The 24,759-nt window shown below is 47.9% G+C and overlaps 1 protein-coding gene across 1 annotated transcript in view; it reads right to left on the bottom strand.

Moving 5' to 3' along the window:
• LOXL2 (lysyl oxidase like 2) overlaps positions 1-23,424 on the bottom strand; it is an 87,407-nt gene extending 63,983 nt beyond the window's left edge. Inside the window, exon 1 of the mRNA XM_082729238.1 lies at positions 23,194-23,424. The gene's annotated coding sequence lies outside the window, so the exon portion shown is untranslated. The remainder of the gene's footprint in view (positions 1-23,193) is intronic.
• Between the last annotated feature and the right edge of the window lie 1,335 nt (positions 23,425-24,759).

Raw genomic sequence — 24,759 nt, 5'->3', positions numbered from 1 at the left:
GAAATGAAATTTCATTTTCCTCCTGTTAATCTGTCTTGTGTCAAGAGGACTCTTAGCCCAGCTAGAAGGGCCCTGTAGGGCAGAGGAAATTCTTCTTAAATCAGAATGAGTGTCTTCTTGGGCTCTCTGCTCAGCAGGGAGCCTGCTTCCTCCTCTCTCTCTGCCTGCCTCTCTGCCTACTTGTGATCTCTCTCTGTCAAATAAATAATAAGTAAAATCTTAAAAAAAAAATAGAATTTTGTCTGTGCTGTACACAATGAACCTTCCCAGGCCTAGCTAATTCCTGGAGATGATAAAGAACTCACAATTGTACTCTTCATATGGGAACTAACCAACCCAGAACCCTGTCCTCTTAACTACCTCCTGACCAAAATCTCATACTCTGGGCCACTAGCCCTCTGCCCTGATCACCCTAGGGCCAAGGACCAGACAACTGGAGACAGCCCCTCAGCCCCACAGTGAGCCAAAATTATTCAACCAGGGTATCTTAAACCTGCTTAGCCTGCTTCTTAGGCTTCACCCATTCTTTCCTGTGACAGTCACAAGAAAGATCCTGCTCACGGATTTCCCCTTGCTCCCTCTGCCTGTGACCAACACTGGCGCTTCCCTTCACCGTGTGCCTTGCCTCCCCTTTCTAGGAATCAGTGAGTATAAACTTTTTCCTTCTGAACAGTTTATTCTTTTTTAAAAAAATATTTTATTTATTTATTTGACAGAGAGAGAGAGAGATATCACAAGTAGGCAGAGAGGCAGGCAGAGAGAGAGGAAGGAGGCTCCCTGCCAAGCAGAGAGCCCAATACGGATGCGGGGCTCGATCCCAGGACCCTGAGATCATGATCTGAGCCAAAGGCAGAGGCTTAAACCTCTGAGCCACTCAGGCACCCCTGAATGGTTTATTCTTTAAAAGAAATCTTACTCTGGATGTGCCTATCTCCACACTGTTCTACCCATCTTCTTGGGTTCTCCCATCTGTGGGAATGGCCAGAGTTCAACTCCTAAATCTTTCCTAGAAAAATGCTCCTGAATTTTTTGCTTCTTTTGTGGGGCCTCCTGCTTCCTACTCTGGGGGATTGTAAAGTATTAGACCCAGATGCTTCCCTCCGCTTTCAAAAATAACTTTTATGCTTTTTTTCCTTTGCAAAACTTATGCAAACTGGTGATAAAAATCTGGATAATGCAAGCAAGTAAAAGGAAGAAAATAATTCACAGTATCACTACTGGAGGGAATGATTACTAACACTATGTTATGTACCCCTCTGGCCTTTTTTTGGACATACGTATATCCTTTAAAACACTGGAATAATTTTCTACATACTTGCTGTGTAAAACTGACTTTCACGTTTATCAGTATATTCCAAATACTACACCACTTCGAGTATTCTTTTACAAGATTTTTATCCATATACCATAAAATTAGATAATCTTATCACAAATTTTTTTACTGCTATAAACATTGATGAAATGAATATCCTTATAGCTAAAACTTTGCAGAGTCTCAAGATAAATTCCAAGAATAAAATTGCTGCGTCAAAGAGCTGGCAAAAAGTCAACACTTTAGCAAAACTCTACTAACCGCCCTCCCTGCCTGTCAGCTGATATCAGCCAGTGGTATGGAGATTTCCTCACAAATTCAAAATTCTAGCTATAACCATGTTTTCAAACCTTCTGATAAGCAGAAAAAGGGTATCTCGTTTTTTTTTTTAAGATTTTATTTATTTATTTATTGACAGAGAGAGAGAGAGAGAGATCACAAGTAGGCAGAGAGGCGGGGGGGGGGGGCCGGGGCGGGAAGCAGGCTCCCCGCTGAGCAGAGAGCCTGATCCCGATGTAGGGCTCAATCCCAGGACCTGGGATCACCACCTGAGCTGAAGGCAGAGGCTTTAACCCACTGAGCCAGCCAGGCACCCTGGGTATCTCCTTTTAACTAGCATTTTCTTTTGTTACTGGGGAGGTTGAGTTCCCCTGTCCCTATTCTTTTTGGCCACCTGCTTTTCTTTCTTTTTTTCTTTTTCTTTTCTCTTCCTTTCTTCTTTCCTCCCTCCTTTCTTTCCTTTTTTTTTTTTTTTTTTAAATTATCACTCCATGCTTTTTATCCCCTTTTCTCTGAATGCTCATCCTTCCCTTACAGCTTTGTAAAATCCCTTTTTCTCATTGGCATCTGAACAGCCTCAAAGCAAAGCCTGGGTGGGCGCAGAGCAAAATGCCCTGCGGTCTTCCCTCACGCTGTCCCTCTTTGAGGCCCCTGGCCTGCTCCTCCCAAGCGCCCTGCACTTGAGCTTGGGTTCAGCCCCTCCTCGGCCTGAGAACCCAGCTGCCTGGCGCAAGGCGGCGGGGAATCTGTTCAGGGCGGTCCCCCTGTTTCTGGCCACCACCGTCAGCCTGCGGCGTCCCGTGCCCCTGATGCCCTGGGTGGAAAGAAGCAGCGTGCAGGGAGGGCACCAAGGGACCGGACACCTCCGGGAAGTTCGGGTCCCAGCTGGGGACAGAGGGCGGGGCCTGCGGGCTCTGTCTCCGGGTCACTCTGCACTCTTGCCCGGTGCTGGCGGGGCACTCGGTCTGGCCACCCTCCCGGCCCATCAGGGGCCTGGGCCACCTAAGTCCTTGGGGGCCACCTAAGTCCCGGCTAGGGGCGCACACGTGAGCCCGCGGGGGTGCGGGGCACGGCGTTCTGGTGACAAGAGTCCCTGGAGGGCAGGGAAGGGTGGGCACTTTGCGCTGACCCTGCGGCCTGGACTCTCTGGGGCCCCTCTGCCTCCTGAGGGCCTCTCCGGGCACCAGGACCGGGTGAGGCCCGGGAGGGCTGGGCAGTGCTGGGCTCCGTGGGAGCGGGTGTCCCCTCTCTGCTCGCATTGCTCACGTGTGTGTCGGGGTCGGGGGTGGTACCGTTGGTGATCGGGCACTGGACACGGACCCCAGGCTTAGCACGGTGTCTGGCGCACGTTACAAATCCTTATTTTAGAAGATTTGCATAATGACAGGGTACAGCTGGCTCAAAGTAGACCTGTCCTCATTCCTGGAAGAGGGGTGAGGGAGGGCAGAAACCCAGCCGACCACAGGCCTTCCAGATGGTGGGTGAGAGTCACAGTTTTACTTATATAAACAGCAGACCTCACAGAGGGGCTGGAACAGCGCAGCCGCCAGAAGTTCTGAGATTCTAGTTAGGTTGGCAGAGCTCTGTTATGCCTAGAACACCATTTCCCCTTCTTGAGTGTTTTTTCTCTGTAAAATAGGTACATCATCGGGATCTGTGAGAGAAATGTATTCAGCCAATGAGAAGAACGGTAAAAGCAGAGGAAAATCCTGATTATCTTATCCTCACTTTTCTCTAGGAGGCACGAGCCCCATCACGGCCAGAGCTGTCTTCCCCAAACCCAGCTCTCTCCTACAAAGCCTCTGCTCTAAGTGCCTTGTGTGAATTCCCAGTTGTGAGAGATCAGAGGACGGGGTGACAGACGGCAGTCAAACCTCAGACAGGAAAGGCTCCCTCTGCTTTCGGCCATTGATATAAATAATGTCTCATAGGGCACACATACTTTGTCCAGAACGGATCATTAGAGCAGGGTGCAAAATGTCATTTTCTTATTGAACAATGGCAGGGTTTGGGACTGAATTTTGGTAGCGTCTGCAGTATGGCTCCCTCTGTGGCTTCTTCCTCTCAGAGTAGGTGACAGATAAGAGTTCAGGTACAGAAAATGAGCCCTCCTTCTTTTCCTGTAAGAATGAAATGGAAAAGAAAAGAAAAGAACGGAGGGACGGGGGACACCTGGGTGGCTCAGTGGGTTCAGCCTCTACCTTCAACTCAGGTCATGATCTCAGGGTCCTAGGATCAAGTCCTACATCGGGCTCTCTGCTCAGCAGGGACCCTGATCTCTGCGTGCCTCTCTGCCTTCTAGTGATCTCTCTCTCTCTCTCTCTCTGCCAAATAAATAAATAATCTTTAAAAAAAAGAATGGAGGGACAGCCTGATGGCTTCCTGGGTCCTGCACTCCATCTCCTTACTCAGCTCCTTTTAGCACAGGGAGTCTTTATAAACTGTGCTATGTTAATGAAAAGTAGTATCACTACACTTGATGAGTATTTAACTGAGCACCTATTATGGACTCAGTGTGGGGCTAGCTGCCGTGGGAGAAACCTAAGAAATGGGAGGTGTTCACATTCTTGTGGGGTGGGTCCTATCTCCCCATCTGGACTGTCAATTCTGCCCTCCTTTTCCTCCCATTGTCTCTTGGGCCAGTCCTATCTCTCTGGAATGGGAGAACTATAAGATGAGAATTTACTCAAGTTTTAAATAAGTGGGCCCAGATTAGGGGAATGTTAAGAGTTATGGGTGTAAGAAGTCTGTATGAGTTAGAACAAAACCAGAGAAGGTTTTTGCCAGAGGAGACCATGCAGGGCCATTTGAAAAGGAAAGGCCTGGTTCGGGGTCATTTGGCTAAGAAAGCAAGAGCAGGGAATAATTTGCAGCTCCTGTTTCCTTAATCCAGGACTCCTCCCACTTGAGTACAAAGGTCAGGAGAGGTTCTGGGAGGAGGACAGCCTTGAGCAGGGCTGGGAAGAAGAATTAGGGAAAGAAAACCTGGGGTAGTCTGGACTAGAGCAAACTACATAATTCAAGCAATAGGTGTGGAAATCAGCAATCCCTGCAGGGACGGAAGGAGGTGGCATTTGGAACATAGTGTTTAGAAGGTGCTGGAAAAAAAGGATGGATGGGCAGAATTTCAGAGCAGGAGGGGAATTCAGAGCCGGTCCATCAAGTCAGCAAGTCCATCTCGTTTCACTTTTAGATGAAAGAAATGAGGACCAAGGGTTTACAGGATTAGCCCACGGCCAATGGTTAGTAATTGGCAGAGCCTTTTCTTGACCTTGGGTATCTTGGCTTCCACTTCTGTCTCCTGTACTGGCATCATGACCGAGTAAGAGGCAGGAGGGCCGGCATGGGTTCGTGAGGACTAACGGAGCGGGGCCGGAGGGCGGCAGCCTGCCTGCTGGGCATTTGCCATCCCAGGCATGGAACAAACGATCTTAAGAACTTCCTGGTTCTCAGATTTTATGAACCCCCCGAGGTCCTAAATGTCTTAGGTGAGACTACTGTTGTTATGGTTGAATTGGGTTCCCGGCCTTGCTCTGGTCAGTCTTTCTAGAGCTGATCCCCTCCTTCTCAGAGCCCTGGTCCTGATTCCGCTGCTAGACCTCGGTGTTGCTTTTCCCTGGATTTCTCACTAGTCCAGCCAGTGCTCTGCTGCTGGGCACACCCCAAACACATGCCCCACCACCCCTCCGAGGGCACATCTACTCTGTTCCACGGCTGCTCTATCCACATCCACTGGTGGGATCAGATTGCTGTCGGATACTTGATTCGCCTCTCCACGGTGGTTTTACAAGCTCTCTTCTATGATCATAGGTCAAAGAGCTATTCAAGTAAAGTGGATGCGAGGGGGGCCTTTGCCTCCCTCATCTTGCAGTGTGTGGGTCGTCTTGCCTCTTGGCAACCCTTCCTCTGGTATCTGTTGGCAGCACTCGTACCCTGGAGAGGTCTGTTGGGCATCTTGGAATAAGATCACAAATGTCTGAATTCTGACTTCACCACGCCCTTAATTTGGGGACAATTTACTTTTAGAGCCTGAATTTCCTCTTTGGATTATGAAAATAACTTTCCTGTTTGTGTATGTGTGTGTGTGTGTGTGTGTGTGTGTAGAGTAAATGAAACAATGTAAAAATTCCCAGCATACAACACAGACTCATTCACATTAGTTTTCTTCTTTCCTTCCTGCCAACTCAGAACCCCCGATTGTGGGTACTCAGCAAATATTCATTGAGTGAATAGGTAAAATTCCTATTCGTATCTTCACACCCTACCCACATTGCCTTTTTATTCTGATCTAATTGCACTGGAAAGCAAGATGATAAATTCATACCTTATGAAATTATCGTCTTTAGGAATGCAACACGTTAAAGAATAAGTTAATGACTCTTCTGAAAACAGGGCACTTGTAACAGGAACTCCTAGATGAATTCCAATAGTCGAATTTTACATATTGTACAATGTTGGAAGGAAGGGCAACAGGGTGTTTCCCGAGTGGGTGGACCTTCCTCATGCCCTTCAGAACACCACCAGAGATGCCTGCTTACGTCTGAAATTCACATGTAGCAAAGGTGGTAGGTAGGTGTTGGGGTGATTTACGGGAGACGAAGACTCCCAGGGATCCTAAAATCTCACCATCCCAGATCATCAGTGCTGATATCTAGAGGAGAGTCACAGGCTGTAAGGTGGGATCTAGGTGAGGCAGAGGAAGGCACAGTCCCAACACATCACAGCTGATTTCCAGAGCCATGTGCTGACTCACTGTCCACATGTGTTAGCCCCCAAAGCAGGAGCCCCAAGCATCTGCTGAACTCGACACCCTAAGGGCCCATGAAAGTCTGACTGAGGCAACACTCAGAGTGACTGCCGACACTCAGAAGGGAGAACAGGGTACCCATGTCAGCCCCACAGGCAGTGGTGACTCTTCAAAACCCACTTCCTCGAAGTAGCCAGCTCCAGCTACGTCTGCTTTCCCGGCTAACCTCCAACCACACGGTGAGCCGCGCTCGGGAAGCCAACAGGGGGTGGGCATCATCTCAAGCCAAGCATATGCCAGTCCCTTTCTGAGGCCATTTCCAAATAGGTGGCAACCTCAGGAAGGAAGGCAGAACGAAAGCTTGCGGGAAAGCTCAACAAGCTCCATCTTTCAGCAGAATATAACACTAGAAGGTGCCAAGAGGTACACGTGCTTCACCTTTGGGGTCATTTTGCTGTACAAAAATTGTGGTGAGTAATTCCACACTCATCCCCCCAGCCAGGGACATGTAAAATTTTCTCATTCTCTGCCTGTTTTATGTACCCATTTACCCTCCTCCCTACCTTCTTCTAAAAGCATGACCTCTGCTTTTATATGGAAACCTAGACACTACACGGGCTGGCGTTGAAGGCGGGATCCTGTTACAGAAAAAGCTGGAATAAAAAATAATAATAATAAACAAACCCTGTGTTTATTGATCACTCATTCTGTATCAGTTACCATGTGAAAAGTGCCTTACGGGTATAGACCAATTTAATTCTCTGGACCAGAGCTTCCCAGTAAAAACATAATGTGAGGCACATATGCTGTTAAAAATGTTCTGGTAGTTACATTAAAAAAGTACAATTAAATAGGTGAAACTAATGTTAATGATATATTCTATTTAACCCAAATATACCCCAAATATCATCATTCCAGTATGGAACCAATGTAAATTGTTAGTAAGATACTTTACATTCTTTTTCTGTACTAAGTGTTAGAAATCTGGTGAGTACTTTACATTCACAGCACATCTCAGTTGGGTCAAGCACATTTCAGGTGCTTGGTGACCCCACTTGGTGGTGGCCGCCATATTGGATGGCTCAGCTCCAGGAAGCCCTCTGAGACAGTATGATCAGCATCCCCACTTCAAGTCAGAAAGGCTACATGATTTTCCTAAGGTTCACAAAGCTAAGAGGTGATCAAGCTGGGATTTGCATCCAAGCATCCAGATACCAGAGCTGATAAGTTTAGTCACTAATCGTTCTTATCTCTGTGGCTGAGACAGGCGCATCCCAGGATACCTAGGGTATACTGGTATACCCGGCCTTGCCCAGGGACAAATTTGCTTGACAAGACTGCTTTTAGGCTAAAGGATTTGAGCTTCACCAAGAAATGTTGTAGGCTCCAAATGATGACAAACAAAAGCAAAGGAAATCTTGAATTTTAATTTCAGTAAAACAAAGAGAAGAGCACTATGTGTCTTACCTTTACTGGTGCCTAATCATAAACAAATATGGTAAATTCTTTTACCTTTCTGCACTTCTTCTTCTTCTTCTTCTTTTTTTTTAAGGATTTTACTTGTTTATTTGACACAGAGAGAGAGAGAGAGAGAGAGCACAAGCAGGGGGAGTGGCAGGCAGAGGGAGAAGGAGAAGCACACTTCCCGCAGAGCAGAAGGGGAGCCGGACACAGGGATCGATCCCAGGACCCTAGGATCAAGACCTGAGTGGAAGGCAGACACGTAAGCCGCTGAGCCACCCAGGCATCCCTGCCTTTCTGGACATTTGATGACATCTGGATGGATGGAAGACACGTTCTTACTCCTCACACCTGCTCTATCAGTCCTGGTCAGAAATTTTATTCTGCTAAAGACGTCAAAAAAAAAAAAAAATGGTGGAGACCCCTGATCAAATGTGGTATCTGCTATCCCAGCTGGCGGAGTATTTGGCAACAGGAAGAACTATTTTCAGCATTCACCTTTGAAGATCTCCCAGGTCATCGGCAGTCCAATAAGGGTCTACACCAGTGAGGACGCATCATCACCCAGTATGGAAATTCCAGAAGCATCCTTGACCCAGAACACAGGCCAGCTGGGTCTGTGGAACATTTCTGCAGCTTGCTCACGCATACCAAAAAGGGAGCTCAAGCAGGTTTCAGCAACCCTCTCCAGGCAAGCCGAGGAAAGTTCACAAGGGGAAAGCTCACCTTGGAGAGTATTCTGTTAAAACCTCATCTGACTGACGTCCAGAAGCTAATGTAGCAGATGGTCTTCATTACTCACACAGTTTAGCTCGGAGTGGGCCATCTGCAGAGGGTTCAAGGCAAGATGCCCATGGACGGCAGTCTGTGACTAACAGGAACGAGAGCCAGCGCATGCCAGAAAAAAAGTTGGCGGTGGCCATGGCTTATCAGAAAGTGGTAAATTATCTCTCCTAATATGTTCTCACTTGGCTCTCGGCAAAGCAGTTGAGGACAGTCTTACGTTGAATTCAATCCGCTGGAGGATACAACTTTCACACAATGGGTACTACTAGCATAAACTTGGCCAAAAAGAGACTCTAGGCCCCCAGGGGTTATCTGGGACCGTTAGGGAAAGAATTCCTTCACATCCCTGGGATTAAGGTCCCAGGCATCCCCGACAAATGGACATTTGTCCATGGCCATGAACATGGCCAGACTCTGCTCGCCTTGGGCAGTCCCTGCACGCAGTGGGCCACTCAGACAGCCTGCTCGTTCTTTCCCCGTGAAGAACAGGCTGGATGAATTCCCACCTCTCTGTGGTCAGGACACAGCATGAAGTAAGAGGTTAGAGGCATGCAGAACAGGCTTCAAATCTCACTTCCCCCTCCTAGCTCTGTGACCTCAGGCACACTGAGATTTTCAAGTCTCTGCATTTCATCCATAAAACGGAAGTGACGTGTACCTAAAAGCAACTTTTTAAAGGGAAAACAGGAAACGCCTACTTTTCAGGATTGTTATAAATGCAAAGATCATATTTCTTAAGTTCCTGATCCACAGTAAGTAGACAAAAATACCAGGTAGAGTATTTTGGTGCAAACAGGTGCCACCTGCTAGATTTGGGCCAGGCAGTGTTAAGGACCAACCACAGCTAAGCTGCATTTTGGAAATGGTTGTATTTAATTTTGATCTTCAAATTTGGGGGACCTGGTAACTCCCAAGGATGAGCTTAGGTAGTTCCTCCTGGATCCAGCTCTTGGAACAACTCAGCTGAAAACCAGAAATGTAGATTTGCTCCAAAAAAATCTATGATACCGGAGAAAAGCTTAATTACCAAAAATCTGTAGGGGTCTTCACACGTGCTGTATAAGCTAGGGAGGTGCTACCTTGTGTGAAGTTCAATGAGAAGATGGGCTCCAGGGAGTCTGCCGTGTCTGCACAGAAGACTTTTAAGTGGGGTCTAAGTCATCCAATGCTTCTTGGTCTTGTTGGGGCCTAGGGTCAGGGCCTAGGGTCAGGGCCTAGTGTCAGGGCCTTATTGGTCAGGGGGAGAGAAAGGGTTTCTTAAACCTGGGTTTCTCATCTGATCATGAACAGAACTTCTTCAGTGGTCTAATAAACATCATTCTTTGAGGATATCTTTAGCTTCAAAGCATATGTCACCTGAGGAACTTTCCAGTACATTCTAGAGACAGTGATTTCTAGGATTACAAGAGTGGCATTATTCTTGTAATGGATAAATATTTGAAAATATTTTACTTAATTTTAACCAAGCAAGGCTCCAAAAGACAAAGGAGAAAACATACAACTGGAATTACCAGGGTGCATTTCTTAGGCTACTATTTTGACAGCTCAATCATTCTGCCTGGCAAAGACTAGATGAAAGGCCTACTCCAAAGAACTCTCTGAGTCTCAATGAGCCTTGGGGCCTCTCCAAAGTTTTCCTTCCCTTAGAAGCAATCCCATCGGAATCACTCCGTCACCTACCTGACAAGGGTATTCTGTGCTACAGAACTTGCCTGCCTAAAAAATATTTTCTAGAAAGTCAAGTGGCTATTGACTTCCCCAGGGCAGCCTTAAACAATGTGACAAACCACAGCTGCTTACCAAGGGTGCCTCGCTTTGTGGCACCTGGTGAAGAAATGCCCCATGGGACCAACTGAGTCCCAGTCAGGAACAAAGGCACGCACAGACTGGGGGGAGGGGCGCACACTGTAAACACCATTCACCATGTGTATGGAGTACATTTAGCAGAAAGCACCACTCTTACACAAGCTGATCCTCTCAACGGTGCCCCCTCCGCCTGCCCACCAACAGGACTTTCTGGGGCTCGCATGATGGGCCTGGGGTTTCTAGGCCCTTCCTGAGTAGGCAAAGGAAATGAATCATTACTCCGAGCCCTGGCTTCTCATCTTGTCCTCCGCAGCTCTCAGGAAGAGGCCTTACCCTCCATACAGAAAGCGTCCCATAAACAAGGGTACCGGTCCCCAGCCAGGAGCAGTGGCCCACGATGCAGAGGGCACAAGGGAGCACAGAACTCAGCAGAATTCTTTCGCCCAGACAGAATGCTCCGCTGAACATTGCTGCCAGATGTCCGCATTCAGATAGGGGGTCAAGGGGTTGGGTGGGGGCTGTCTCCTTCATCAGACCCTCACCGCTTGGGATTCCTGCTGGATCAGCAGGAGTGATGAATGGTCCCCATTCACGGCCCAGGGCGCACCGCAGGGAGGCGACCCCAGCTGTGGTCCGGCGGTGCTTCTGGCCCCACACGGAACACATTCCTTTGTGGAAGGAGGCTGCCTTTGGTGAATGGGGTGTGCTCTGAGAATAAGGGAAGCGGTGGGGGAAGGTGGGGTCTTTCTGAACCACCTCAGACAAGAATGCAGACTTTGCCACCAGGCTAGACCAGGGCTGGTCTCCGTTTGGCTCTGGGCCAATGATTCCACCTCCGTCCTGTCTATTTCTGGCCACGGAGCCGGAATGTTCAGGGCACAGGGAAATGGTGAGAAGGGAAGCATATAAAGATGAATTTTTCTTTTCATCCCCCAGAAAGAGGCCTTTGTCAGGCAGGATGTGTTGTGATCAACTGGGGTTCCCCACAGCCCACCTCTGGCTCTGGGTGGACTCTCATTTTAACCAGGCTCTTTCCTGGGGAGGCTGAAGCTACAATTTCTAGTTCCTAATGGAGGCTCTCGGACCGGACCAGAATCGGAAAGTCAAGTATACATAGCGTCTGTAAGAGACATCATTCTATCTTTACAGCACATAGCCCATAGGGAGAGGCCAAAACCATCCAAACTTGAAGGCAGTATTGTTACAATGGTGGCGGGAACCGTGTGAGGCCAAGAGGCCCCTCAGGTCCAAAGGAACCCATCCCTAGCCCCTAAAAAAGGGAAGACCTAGTTCGATATGGGAGAACATACAATAATTGAAAGAACAGGGTGTTGGCCTCTGAGTGTGGTCTCAGATTCAGATCTGGCTTCTGCGAATAGGAAAGGGCCTAGGAGGTAATGAGGGCCCAGTACAGTGACAGGCTCATGGCAATGCTCCATGCGTAGTAACTATTATAATCACATAAAATCACCAAGAACCTGGAAAAAAATCCCAGGAGGGAGGTCACTTCACCCATCAACCACTCTTAACACACCACTTGGATAACAGCTTTTAACCATCCTCCCCCCTCCCCCACTCTACACACACACTGTTTCCCAGAGCTAATGATCAGTAGCCAAACTGGTCTGAGTGTCTGCACCCTCTAGAAGGGGAGAACAGACGCCAGGGCCGGAATGGTGTGCAGACTTGGTCAGCAATCCCATCACTACAAACACATTGTGCTTTTGCGTTGTTTTGTTTTACTAAATTTGTTTATTAGTTCTAACATATTTTTGTAGACACTTCAGAATTTTCTACATATAAGATCATGTTTGCAAACCAAGATAGTTATAATTCTTCTTCTTCTTTTTTTTTTTCCAGCAAACTTGAAAATTTAATCATTGTGTGTTTAGGGCAGAAAGTGTCATTGGGGATGCGACCCACTACAGGCAAATTCCTAGAGGGTTGGTCCAGGCCCAGATCGGCAGGGAGTCTACCAGGCTGGAGGTGGAGGGAGTTGTGGGCTAGCGGCCATATACAAACCAGTTTTTCAAAGAGATGGCCCCTCGAAAGTGGCCAAGGAGGCACCCCTACTTAGCTTCCCTCATGCCTCAGGTAGGGCGAGTCGCAGCAGAATTCATTCTTGGCTCTGTCCACTTTCTGTGGTCTCCCCTGGCTGCCAGACCAAGCTCTCATCCATGTGATACACCCTCAGCCAACAGTCAGCTGTTCAGGCCTGTGCCCCTCAGATGAGACTTAGACCCCGAGGGGCCGGCAAAGGAAGGAGCAGCTGGCACAGAGACCACGGCCACATCTTTGGCTTGTCTGGAAATGTCTGGATACACCGAGGAGGGGATAGGAGCGCTGTTCTCAAGTCTGTTAAGGGCCTGTGATCTGGGATTCTGCGTCCACAGAAGCACTGGCTCCCTTCCAGAAGCCCAGGGAGTAAGAGCAGCAGGCACCGGCCGCCACATCACCAAAGCTGGCCGGGCCCAGCTGCACCCTGCCAGCTGGTCCTGTGTCACTGATGATCATTCCTGGAGAGAATGGCATTCGCAGAGTCATGGCATAAACACACAGGCCTACAGGTTCTTGCCCTTACTGACGAAGGCAGACTTTCTCTGCTACCTTTGGACTAGAACAGTGTCAGTGGTGCTGATCATAAGTCTTTTCTGGGCCTCCGTCTGAAAATGATTCTAATATTCTCACTGCATTTCCAAGCTTGGCATGGCTCCCACTGGCAGTGACAGGATGCCTCCACTCTCTTTAGCAGGACGTGCACCCACAACCCTGAGCTCTAGCCACACCGACTGAGGGCACAGGGTTCCCAGAAGACACTTGGTTCCACATTTCCCTGCCACTTGCTATTCCTTGTTCTAGAATCCCACATATCTACCTCCTGAACACCTATTCCTCTTTGTTTAGGAATCTATCCACATGTGTATGTATATACATATGTTTATGTATATATATATATATATTAAGGAACCTACTAAAAGACTATTGGAACTGCTTAGAGTTCAACAAGGTTACAGGATACAAGATCAATTTACAAAAGTTAACTGTTTCTATTCTCATTCAAAGAACAATCCAAACATGTAATTATAAAACTAATCCCATTTACACTAGCGTCAAAAAGAATAAAATATTTAGAAATAAACTTAACAAAAGACATGCAATATCCTTGGAAGACTACCAAACATTGTTGAAAGAAATTAAAGATCTAAATAAATGGAAAAATATCCCATGTTCACAGACTGGAAAACTTAATGTCAGTCATTAAGATGAGAATACAAATTGATCTACAGATTCATCAAAATCCCTATTAGTATCCCAAATGACTTTTTCATGGAAATTGAAAAGGTGATTCTAAAACTAAGTGGAATTTCAGGGGCGCCTGGTCGGCTTAGTCATTAAGCATCTGCCTTGGGCTCAGGTCATGATCCCAGAGTCCTGGGATGGAGCCCCTCATCAGGTTCCCCACTAGGCGGGACACCTGCTTCTCCCTCTCCCACTTCCCCTGTTTGTAATCCCTCTCTTGCTCTTGCCTCTCTCTGTCAAATAAATAAATAAAATCTTTTAAAAAAATAAAATTTATGTGGGTTTTTAAGGGATCCGGAATAAGCAAGACGATTCTGAGAAAGGAGAACAAAGTGAGAAGTCTCACACTTCCCAATTTCAAAAGGTAACACAAAGTAAAAGTTATCAAGACAGTGTGGTACTAGCACAAGGACAGACCTATAGATCGATGGAATAGAACTGAGAGTCTAGTAATAAACTCATATATTTATGATTACTTCATTTGGAAAAGGGTACAAAAACTCATATATTTATGATTACTTCATTTGGAAAAGAATAGTCTTTATAAAAAAAAAATGATGCTGGAATAACTGGATAGCCATATGTAAGAGAAAGAAGTTGGGGAGTGCCTGGGTGGCTCAGTCGTTAAGCATCTGCCTCAGGCTCAGGTCATGATCCCAAGATCCTGGGATTGGGTCCAGCATCAGGCTCCCTGCTCTTCAGGGGGCCTGCTTCTCCCTCTGCACCTCCCCCTGCTCGTGCACACACACACACACTCTCTCTCTCTCCCTCTTTCTGTGAACTAAATAAAAAATAAAATCTTAAAAAAAAAGAAAGAGAGAAAGAAGTTGGAGTCCTTCTTCACACTATTCACAAATTAATTTAAAATGGGTCAAACACCTATATGCATAAGCTGAACTATAAACCTAGTAGAAGAAAACATAGGACCAAATTTTCATGACTTTGGACTTGGCAATGGTTTCTTAAATATGACCTCAAAAGCACAGGCAACAAATTAAAAATATATATATATATATATTGTACTTCATCAAAATGTAAAACTTTTGTGCACCAGAAGGCACTATTAAGATGTTTCATGAACCAGGGCAGTAGTGGTAGGGGTAGAGAAAGGCATATTGATTAAGCATGTGTTGTACTGTTTGCTTGTCTGTCTTCCTTTCAAGATTGTGAACCCCCTAGAGGGCACATAATCTCGATCTCCTGGGTCCATTCTAGAATAGATGCTGAGTAAATGTGATGTGAACTGAGAAACACAGAGACACTATCAAGAAGGTGAAAAGACAACACACAGTTGGGAGAAAACATTTGTAAATCATGTATCTGAAAGGGCTCTAGTATTCAGAACATGTAAAAATTCCTGTAATTCAGTAAGAATAAGATAAGCAGCCAATTTAAAAATGGGCACAGGACTTGAACAGACATTTCCCTAAAGAAGATACGCAAATGTCCAATGGCACCTGAAAAGATGTTCAGCATCATTAGTCACCAGGAAAAACATAAATCAAAACTTTAACCAAATACCACTTGGCACACATTAGGATGGCTAGGATTTTTTTTTTTAAATGGGGGAAAAGGTAGGTGTTGGTGAAAATGTGGAAAAACGGGAACCTCCATATGTTGGTGGTGGGAACATAAAATGGTGCAGCTGTTACGGAAAACAGTTTGGCAATTCCTCAAAAAGATAAACATAGAATTGCCACATGACCCAGCAATTCCGCTCCTATTTATACAGCCAAGAGAACTGGAAACAGATGTGCAAACAAAAACCTGCATGCAAATGTTCATAGCAGCGCTATTCAGAAGAGCCAAAAGGTGGAAACAACCCAAATGTCCAACATCAGTGAACAGAGAAACAGGATGGGGTCTATCCATACAAGGGTCAGTAAAAAGGTATGAAGTATGCACACGTGCCACAACATAAACAAGGCTTGAAAACATTGGGTGAAGTAAAAGAAGCCATATATATGATTCCATTTACATGAAATATTCAGGATTGGCACATACAGGCAGGAAGTAGACTAGCAGGAGTGGGGGAGGGGAGTAGAGAAGGGGAGTGGGAGGAGAAGCAGGTGATAGGTGAAAGGCACAGGTCTTCTTTCTGGCAATGAGATGCTCTCAAATTGACCATGGTGATGGGTACGCATATCTGTGAAAAACACTAACATCTGCTGACAAATGGGTACAGGGTATGGTATGTGAATTACATCTCAATTACGTCGTTAAAAAAATCAACTTAAATGGCACTTCATGTTAGTAGTATATATTTATGAAGCATCTGTTACATGACAAACACTGTTAGGTGCTGGGAATTCAAAGATGTTATCTGCCGTGGGTTTTGCTCTCAAGGGGTTCACACTATACTTCGAGAAGCAATAATAGTGCAGAAATGAAACAGGGGGGCGGTGATCACACACTGGGATGAGGAGCAGGGAAAGCCGCAGACAGCTGACACTGAGCAGGTTTTGGAGGAAAGTTTGTTTGACAGGACTGGGGCCGGAGAGATCATTCTAGGCAGCAGGCAGGGCAGGTCTGAAATAATGCAAGGTAATTTTGGGCGCCGCGTGTGGTTCCAATTGCCAGATGAAAAGTAGAAGCGCTGGGTGTGGTGAGAAGTGGAAGAGGTAAGGGAGGAGAAGGAGGCTGTGGGCCAGAGGAGAGGGAACTTGAATGTCACGCTAAGGAATGCTGAGTTTTCCTTTTGGGGATGAGGAGCCAATGAGCGGTAAGCGGGAGGGTGATGGGGGCAGATTTGTGACCTAGAGCAGGAGTGAGCAAATTGTAGCCCATGGGCCAAATCTATAAATACAGCTTTTGGAAATAAAATGTTATTGGCACACAGCCATAATGATTTCTTTACTTGTTATCTGTGGCTGCTTTCCCACTAAAACAGTAGGGTTGACCAACAGCAACATAGCACATAAGGACTGTAAAGTCTAAAATATTTGCTATCCATCCCTAGAGAAAAAGTTGACCACCCCCTGCTCTGGAAAGGTTCCTGGGGCTATTGCATGCAAGGTAGTTTTGCATGGGTTAAGACCAAGGGAAAGGAGGCCATTGAGGAGACCAGCCCCTGGTCTGGGTAACGTTATGACAGTGTAACAGATGGCATAGGGGGTTGGGTGCGGGGTAGAGAGATGGCCATGGCTTTGTGGGGAAGGAAAAACACCTGGAGATTATCAATTCAAGAAAACCAAGAGTGCCTGATTTTCTGAAAAGGATTAGAGACCAATGTGCAAATTTTAGGGGTTTTTTTTTCTTCATCATTAAGATGGTCTCTAAACATCATTTTTAGCAGAATGCTCTCGAACAGAGCACCTGACTTCAACACAGCTTAAAAGTATTTTATTTAATTTTTAAAAAAGTAATCTCTACACCCAATGTGGGGCTCAAACTCATGACCCCGCTATCAAGAGTCAATGCTCTATTAACTGAGCCAGCCGGGTACCCCCAGCTTAAAAGTCTTTTAAAAACTATTCTTACCGTTTGGTTATAAATATGCCAGAGCAATTCTAGGTAACTGGATGGATAGTCTTCCTCTTTTCATGTATTGCACCAAGCCCAAACTCCACAAATACTTTGGCTGTGCTCTAAGGCTGCCATTGGCACTTGGTGGGCACCAAGCGGTTGGCTGCCAGCCATCAGAATATTCTTCCTGATCGGCGATTTCATTTTATATACACATGTCCACTATCATGCCTTATTCATCTTGGTGTCTCCTACGGTGACTGGCAGAGTGTCTGGTACGTAGAAGGCCACTAATAAATCACTTTAGTTAAGAAGAGACAGAGCACCGGGCGGGGAGGGAAGGAGGAAGGTAAGGAAGAAAGGAAGGCAGAACACGGCTAGGCTAGCCGCACAATTTTCCCTCGAGGCTTAAAACGCAGGCTCCAGCCACAGCCAATAAAAGGGCCATTCTCCAAGTGGGTGAGCCCCTTCTTCCAGGGAGAGCCTGGGCGGGCTATCCTTCGTGGTCATGTGTTCACACAGCTGTAGCTGCAAACCCCAAGTATGCAGTACTGTCTTCCCCTAAGGAAAGAAGTTGCTTAAATCTCACAACTCATCTTGGGGCCTTTCACATTATAAACTGCATTTTTCAAACATCTCTTCCAAACTGCTTCATGGTAGAGTAAATGAGCATCCGGTCCCCAGCCCCCGGGGTGTGGATGAAGCCAGCACCAGGGACACAGAACTGACTTGTTATTGACATGTCACTGACATCTCCTGCCTCCCTGGGAATCCCTGCGCTCTGGGTAACCTTCTACTCTTGATCTAGGAGGTAGTTACAAGGGCGCGTTCATTTTGTAAAAATTCATCCAGAACAGGTATTTGCACACCCAGGTTCAGAGCAGCCTTACTCCCAATAATCCAAAGGTAGAAGCAACTCAAGTGTCCATTGATGGATGAACGGAGAAAGAAAATGTGGTCTGTCCACACAATGGAATACTATTCTCTTACAAAGGAAGGAAATTCTGACCCGTGTTACACCGTGGATGAATCTTGAGGATACACTTGTTAAGTGAAATAAGCTAGTCACCAGAAGACAAAGTACCATATGATTCCACTTATATGAGGTACCTATATGCCAAATTTAGAAAGACAGAAAGTAGAATGATGGTTTTCAGAGGCTGGGAGGTGTGGGAATAGGGAGTGAGTGTTTAATAGGGACAGAGTGTCAGTTTGGGAAGATGAAAAAGTCGAATGTACTTACTGCCACTGAATTGTCCACTTAAAAATGGTTAAAATGGTGAGTTTTTAGTTATGTCTGTTTTACCACAATAAAGACAAAAACAAAAGTTTACACATGTGTATGCTTAGGATGGGTGCCATTCTACCTATATATATGCTATTCTCGGGGAAGGGAGAGTTGACTTTGAAAATGTACTCCATTTTATATTTGTATTTGATTTAGAAAGATATTTAGGCAAAGATTTTACTACCTCTTTTACTACATGCCGGCACTCTGGGAAGATATCTATCCCCGCCGTGGCAGGGTAGTACCCCAGGACAAAGGCTGGGGGTGGAGGAGTTCATGGATCCAAGTTCAAGGACAGTGTAAAAAAACTGAGCAAAGTACGTTGTTCAGAAGTCATCGACGTTAAGTTCTGTTCTCATAAATCGTGTTCTTTATAGGCAAGCAGCATTATTTTCCCATAGGATAGTTAAGCCTGTGTTGGGGACACATTGAGGAGGACATATGGTAGTTTGCACAAAACCTCCATGGGGCCAGCTGTGTCTGCTTGTGTAATAGAGTCTGACAATTAAAAAACTAAAAAAATGTGTCACCATTCGCCTATGATACTACAGGACAAAGTTCAAGATATTCCAAATAAAGGGACCAAAAGCCCTGGGCAAGAAGAAATTAACTGTGACCCTAATTACATCTTCATTCTCTGCTAAGTTCGTTCTCGCTCTACACCCACACTTGCCACGCGAAACTTGCCCGGGTATGCTGTTTTTGCCAAGAGAAGTGCGAAAGTTTCTGAACTCTGGACGGAAATCTTATCAAAACGGTCACCCTCATGCTTTATGCCCCTCGAAAGGATGGTCCTGGTGTCTGAAGGCTTCTCAGACACAGGCGGCAAGGGGAAGACCAGCTAGCACACCTGGCCAGTTTGTGCTCCCCACCAAGCACGTGCCATGCCTGACGGCAGGAGCACAGCTGGAATGACTAACAGAAGAAGGTCTGAAGGCTCACTTCAGATCTGGACTCAGCTGTAGGACAGAAACCAGCGCATTGCTGCAGTTGTGCATCTGTGGAATCTGCTTGGCCCACAGTGGCTAGTTCCACTGCTTTTGTGGGCCTGGAGCAGGGCAGGCTGTGGCCACTTCATCTGAGACCTCCTGGCCCAGCCAGGAGGAGCAACGCAGGTGGATGTCTGTGTGACGAGGCCACGCAGACTAACCGAGAAGACCCCTCCCCAGAGGGAAATGAACAATAGTCATCACAAGCTGTTCGGCATCCAGGCAGCACTGGGAGCAGACAACTACACCTCCCAATGCTCCCGCAACTGTGAAAGGAAGTTAGCCACTTGCCACCGCTGACATAAGATCACAGAGAAATTCTATACCCACGGAGCCCGTCTATCAGCTATGGGGGAAGAGAACTGATGTTCTGTGGAGTGCCCTGTGCCCTGAGGAGTCCCTACAGTTGAATACTGGCTATGAAGCTCTGTCCCTGATTGGCTGTCCTACAGAAGGTCTGCTCACCCAATGTCTATTTCAGGGCAATGAACACAGCAGCAGAAAATTTAGGAACAAAGACATAAGAGATTCCATTTTCCCACACAGCCAGCCAAGGAAGGAGATTTCCAATTCATGAGTCTCACTAATAAGATGTAAAAATGATGTATCACCCCACTTCAAAGCAAATAAACACAAGTAATGAAAGGGCTACAAGTACAAAATTCTGGTGTTCTGCAACCTCATCGGACAGCAGCAGAATAAACAAAGTTGTTCGTGAATGAAGGACTTCAGAGGGAAGCCTCTTCTCTGTCATCGGATTTAGGAATCTCCCACGAAAGATACCAGCTGCCAGAATGCTCAGCCGATGGGGCAACTGTTCTCAGTGAGATTTCTTTCTGGGGCCTTGGTTTTGTCCCACTGGTTTTACTCATCCCACTCCCAGACCCAGGAGCCTTAGAATGGGGGGAAATGCTGCTTCCTAGTTCAGAGAGGGCCACCCCGAGCCCTCAAGAGAGACACTGCTTTCCTACAATTTCATAATAAGCTGGGAAATAAACCCAGGCTTCCTGACTTTGTAGCTGATTTACCTCAAGCGCCAAATGGCCAATTACTAAATATTTACACAGAGATTTCTGATAGCAGGTGTATAAAAGTGATAAGCTCGGGATGAAGCCAGAGCCAAGATGAACGCTTAGGAGAACAGCTGATAGTCCAGGAGCAGCACTGAGAAACAGAGCCACCGTGGCCCAGGAAGGAGGAGGCTGGGTCAGGTCCTGGTTCCGCCAGTCACGGGCTGTGCCATCTGGACAGCTTATCTCTTTGCCAGTTTACTCAGCCTTAAAATGAATTCAGGACACATCTCACTCTTTAGTGGGGCATCATAATAATCAAATGACATAGCGGATAGAAGTGCAGTTTAGAAGGAATAAAATATGACATGAACATAGACTATAAAAACCAACAGAACTCAGATCAACTTTACAAAGACATTTGGGGGGAAACCGGGAAATTTCTGCATATGGGTTGGGTATGAGATGAGAGTAAGGAATCATGGCTAATTTTCTTAGGTGTAATAACGGCATCATGGTTATTTAATATTTTTCAAGATCATGCTGAAATAAATACATAGGAGTGGAATGATTATCAAATCTGAAATCTGGCACTTGCTTTAAAATACTTCAATGAGAAAAGAAAAAGCAAAGGAATAGTTAGAAGCAACTGTGGCAAAAATATTGAGAACATGAAGCTGGGTGAGAAGCTATGGGGGCCTTCTCTCTATTTGTGTGCATATTTGAAATTTTTCAGAATATAATTTTAAAATACACATTGCAGAACCTGGGGGGGGGCATCACAAAGCTTCACCGATGGTAACCCCCAGAGCACAGAAAATCTGTTTCCCTCCCAAGAAAGGCCCTTCCACACTGGTCATCCAGAGGTCAGAGAGAACAAGGACATGGCAAAAGGCCGGGAGAAGCAAGGCCAGGAACCCAGCTGGAGAGGAGACAGACAGAAGCCTCTTAGCAGAATTTTCCTGTCTGCCATGCATCAAAATGTCAGCCAACCTGTAATGTCAAGTGCATACTTTGTCTTCAGACCAAAGTTTCATACTCTCTTTAGACCAAGTCACTTTTTAACACAAAGTCACAGGGAGACAAACAGATTTGTACATATGCACACCATTGAGACTGGAGCTTTGGGGGCCCCCAAAGCCCCAGGGGTCCATGAGGGCATGCACTTGGCCATGGATTTGATGGTCCTTCCCCAGGCAGATACTAGGGACAGGAAGGAGAACAGGACAAAAGGGAGAGGGAAATGAATGATTTAGGTGAGGCAGGGTCCAGTGAGTCCCTCATTCATCTGGGCAGTGACCAGGGAAATGAAGGCTTCGCCCTCCTCTTAAGCCCCATCCCTGACCATTTTAAGTACAGAATACACCATAAATAACTAAATAATTCCAGGAAGGGTAACAAATGGGCTTTGGGGATTCCTGGACAGAGAAGCTCGCTGTGGCCTAAGGGAGGATCTGGGTTAAGGGAAGGGGGCTGGGGACCCCACACTGACCAACTCACGGGCCCTGAGATGGGGCTTCGTGCTTTTCCTCCTCTCCGAAAATGAGCAATTAGACTGATTTTAAGAACCCCGTAGTTCAAAGATTTTAGGGGGCGAAATTGATTGGGAGCATGTTTCTGACTTTATGCACATCGTTCTTCTCACCTGGAGCTGAGGTTTCCAAGCAAACTGAATAGTTCAGTGCCCCCTCCCCCCCACCCGGCCAGTTCCGCCGGGTCCTCTCACCCCACCCGTGCTATTTTTGGGTGGTCTTTGCTTCTTCCTCCAATCATTTCTATTCCGGCGCTGATTTATGGCGACACCTCCAGCAGGCTGCTACGTTAGAAGGCTCCCAAATTTGGGCTTGGGGGGAGGGTGTGCAGAGCGTAGTGGCCAAAGCGCCTGCGTAAAATCTGCAGGCACTGAAGACCGCCGGATACGGAGGTCTGCGTACTAGCCTAGTCTACGTACTAGACTAAGATTTGCTCTACCCGCTGGGACGACCCTGCACGATTCGCCGGGTAGCCTGTGCCGGTTCTTTCCTACTCCAGGACCTTTCCGTGATAACGGCGGGAAAGGTTCTCCGGTCCCCGGCCAAGCCAAGGCGACGTGGGAGGGCATCCCTTGCGTGCGATCGCGCCTGTTCTCGCACAGGACTCAGGACGCTCGGGCGCTCAGCCCAGCCTCTCCAGCAGGCTGGGGAGAAAGCCCAATTCCTAGGCAGTGGGCACCAGAGCACCCAGGCGCAGTCCCAATGGCCCCCACCCACTCTGCCCTAGTGCGCTCCGTATCTCCAAAGCCGCTGCACCGGGGACACCCCAGGGCGCCCCCTGCTCCCCGCGCGCGCGCTCCACCTCCTCAAAAGTCATTAACTCCGAGTATCCCTGTCCACACGCCGCACACTCCTGGGCACCTAGAGCGCAAGAGCCTCGACTAGCTCCATCCTGCCAGGTTGCGGGCATCCCGCAGCAAGCAAGGAACCGAGCGCCCTGCTCTCCCGGGCGCGCCCGCTGCATCGCCCTGTCCGGCTCGGGAGAGGTGGGGCTGGGCGGGTCCGCCCGAGTCCGAAAGGGCACCGCGTTAGCCTGCGGGTCCTAGCATCTTTTCGAGCAAGAGCCTTCGCTCGGAGAGCCCGCCGCGCAGGTTCCGGGGGATCCGGACCACCGCCAAGGGGCAGCTCCGCAGCGAATGGAGCCCGGAGATTCCACCCCGACGCTCCCGCTTCCTTGCCTACCGCGTTGGGGAGGGCAGGGGCGACGAGCGCTCTTACTTGGCAGCCGGGGCCGACACTTCTCACGGTAGCCCCTCTCCGTGCCGTTCGCCGCCGATCCCCTTTCCCGAGCAGAGGGGGCGAGCCGACTTCTCAGGCCGCTGGAGAAAGCGGGCTGCAAGCTGCGGACGCCGCGGACTGGAGTCGCTTCTTTACGCTTTTCCCGGTACTTTTAACGCGAGTCGGAAGGCAAACCCCTCCCCGGGCCCACCCCCTTCCCGGGGGGGGGGGCGGCCGCCACTGCAGGCCCGGCCTCCAGCCCCTTTTGTTGTAATTCGAGAGCGGCCCTTCCCCGGGCCAGAGAGGGCGGCGCGGGGGAGGCTGCGCGCGGGAGGGGCAGCCCTTCCCAGGCTCCTCTCGCCCAGGTTTCCGGAGCCCGAGATGCTAGGGAGGGGACCTTTCCTCTGGGGAGATTCCTCTACCCACCCCTACTCTCAATAGCTCCCGGAATTTAACTCTTCGATGCTCTTATGCACCAGCACCTCAGGGTCCACGCCTGAGGGGTCTTGGTCTCCAGAGAACTCGATGCTGCCCTGCGCATAATAGATGCTCAGTAAAAACTGATCAGTGAAGGAGATCAGAAACTTTCATCCATCTCGCCTGGCTTTCTCCTCTATGAGGAAAGCAGATTCTGAACTTGAAAACAAATAGCCCCCTTTTCTTCCAGCAGGTCAGGTCTACAGCCTTTGACAAGCCTCCCTCTCCAAGGATTCGTTTTCTTCTTTGTAATTCAAGGCTTTGGATTCAGTGACCTCTATGGTCCTTCCCTGCTTGGCAGGGCCAGGATTCACACGCCTTGTGCTCAGGGAACAGAACAAGATGCAGCTAACGGGTGCGTTTGGGAAGAGGGACACTTCATTACCGGCTCAGAAGCTCACACAGGGGGCAAAGTAAAGGGCGCCTTTGGAGTTGGAGGAGCCCTCTGTGCCGTTTCCCAGGGTTCCTTATGCAAGAGCAAGGCAGGAGGCAGCCAGCTGGAAAACAAGGCCCCAGTCTGAGAGCCTCTGGGTGGGCAGTATCCAGAAGCAGACTGTCAACAGATGTCTGCTACAGGAAAGGGGGCGACCCTCCTCCCGCTCCTTCCTTAGTCCCCTCCACCTAACCACTCCTTCCCTAGCAAACCCACAGCACCAGCAGCGACAGGTGGTGACTCCCAGACTCACCTTCAGCTCAGACCTCTCTCTTCATTGTGGATTCGTAAACCCACTGGCCTCCGGCACATCCATCTTCCCTTGGCCCCGATGTTTCCTTTGGCCATAGCTGGTTTAGCATGCTACACCAAACTTGGTCCCTAACTCACAGCCCATCCCAACCCCTGTGAGCTCTGCCAGGCAGAAAAAGGGGCTCCTCCCGCTCCTCCTCCTTACCCTCCCCTTGAATCAGTCCTCTGGTCTTGTAGGCATGGAGGGAGAGGGGCAGGAGGGAGATGGGTGTGGCTATCAAACAGCAGCTAAAGTCCTGCTGGGCCAGAATTGTTCAGTATCTGGACTGTGGTGGTGGATACAAGAACTTACACTGGGAATAAAAATTGCGTAGAATGTAATAAGCAGGTACAAGCAAAACCGG

Source organism: Mustela nivalis (genome assembly GCF_964662115.1).
Source record: "Mustela nivalis genome assembly, chromosome: 4".
Taxonomy (NCBI): domain Eukaryota; kingdom Metazoa; phylum Chordata; class Mammalia; order Carnivora; family Mustelidae; genus Mustela; species Mustela nivalis.
Note: the sequence above shows the minus strand (reverse complement) of the source record. Positions and strands in the feature narration are given on the sequence as shown.